The sequence below is a fragment of the Gracilinanus agilis genome, chromosome 2 (assembly GCF_016433145.1).
Source record: "Gracilinanus agilis isolate LMUSP501 chromosome 2, AgileGrace, whole genome shotgun sequence".
NCBI lineage: Eukaryota > Metazoa > Chordata > Mammalia > Didelphimorphia > Didelphidae > Gracilinanus > Gracilinanus agilis.
Genome location: NC_058131.1, coordinates 31,405,697 through 31,407,665, shown reverse-complemented (window position 1 = coordinate 31,407,665; position 1,969 = coordinate 31,405,697). Strand labels below are relative to the sequence as shown.

At 37.5% G+C, this 1,969-nt stretch overlaps 1 pseudogene; it reads left to right on the top strand.

Annotated features, from left to right (window-relative positions):
- Positions 1 to 848: 848 nt before the first annotated feature.
- On the top strand, positions 849 to 1,610 carry LOC123233129 (annotated as a pseudogene).
- The last annotated feature ends 359 nt before the right edge of the window (positions 1,611 to 1,969 follow it).

Genomic DNA, 1,969 nt, shown 5'->3' with positions numbered 1-1,969 from the left:
GAGCTAGAAAGATCTAAATGAACTGATGGAGAATGAAATAAGCAGAACCAGGAGAACATTGTACACAGTAACAGCCATATTGTGGAATGATCACATATGATATACTTAGCAACTCTCAGGAATACAATGATCAAGAACAATTCTGAAGGACTCATGGTGAAGAATGCCATCTACCTCCAGAGAAAGAACTGTTGGAGTTGTAATGCAGATCAAAGCATATAATTTTTTTTAAACCCTCACCTTCCATCTTAGAGTCAATACTGTGTATTGGCTCCAAGGCAGAAGAATGGTCAGGGTGGGCCCTGGGGGTCAAGTGACTTGCCCAGGGTCACACAGCTGGGAAGTGTCTGAGGCCGGATTTGAACCTAGGACCTCCCGTCTCTAGGCCTGGCTCTCACTCCACTGAGCTACCCAGCTGCCCCCAAAACATATAATTTTTCATGTTAATTATTTAGATTTTTATTTTGGGATTTTGGTTTTATGTGAATATTCTCTTTAAAAATGTACAATATATTTTGCATGATAATACATGTATAAACCAGATCAAATTGTTTATCAGCTCTGGGAAAGGAGAGTGATGGGAGGTAGGGAGATAATTAGGATCATGTAACTTCAGAAAACTTATGTTTATCATTATTTTTATGGAACGTGGCATCACTGCAGTGAGTTGTGGCCCAAGCTCCAGGGGGCTCCCTCCAAGGCCCCATCATACATTTAATAGTCGTGGGGGAGAACCAGCATGGACCTTGAGACACTGAACTCTAAGGAAGAAAACAATGACACGTATATTGCTTGCTATCTAACTGGGTGCAGAAGTTGACAGATTTGCTGCAATATTCCTGAAGAAAATGGCAGCTCCATATGTCCCCGTGCCTATTCCTGTAGAAAACTCTTTATCAAATTTTAAAACAAACAGAAGCCAAAGAAGTTCTTCTTTTGGGAGTATTTCAACAAGTTCAAGTTCTTCCAAAGGCCAACCAGAAGACTCTAATGTGGGTAGTTACAAAAAAACAACTATGCCTGATCATATGGATAGCAATCCATCTATGTGTAGCAGCCCTCTTATTAGGACTAAATTTACAGGTATAGAATCTTCCATTGAATATTCTACTAGGCCAGTAGAAAATGAAGACCAAAGTACAGAATCTGTGAATTGGGAAGAAAGACCTTCTACACCTACTATATTGGGTTATGAGGTGATGGAAGAAAGGGCTACATTTACTTTATATAAAGTGCTAATAAGAAGAAGCCCAGAAGAAGGCTGGGTCATTTTCAGAAGGTATACTGATTTCTCTAGACTGAATGACAAATTAAAAGAATTTTAATTCCAGGCTTTCGGCTGGCCCTTCCACCAAAATGCTGGTTCAAGGACAATTATAATGCCGATTTCTTAGAAGATAGACAGTTGGAACTTCAGGCATTCCTACAGAACATAGTAGCTCACAAAGACATTGCTAACTGCCTTACAGTAAGAGAATTTCTTTGTCTGGATTATCCACCCAGATGATAGCCTAGAAAAAAGCAGGGCTTTCTGTGAAACTCTAGAAGAAACAAACTACCGATTACAAAAAGCGCTACTTGAAAAACTTATTTTTCACTCAACATTTTAATATTTCATCTTGAACTGTAGATTTAATGAGCTTGCCTTTCCCCCAAACTACCACCTCTTCTTGCTAATTAAAGTATGCTCTTGTGAAAATGTATTCTAGGTAATCTAAAGATAATTGATTTATAACCAAAAGAGAAAGCCATACTTTCTGCCAGGTTAATAACTAATTTAATCTGATTGCAGTATAGTTGAGATGTTTCAGTACATTATAGCCTATTTTTTCCAAAATGTATTTATTTAGCCAAGTGATACACTTTACAATAATTAAAACTCCTTTATGCCAAGTTTAATTGGTTAACTTCATTAGAGAGAGGAGTTAGAAAGAAAAAATTATGTAGTGCCTTTAATATTTTACTATTA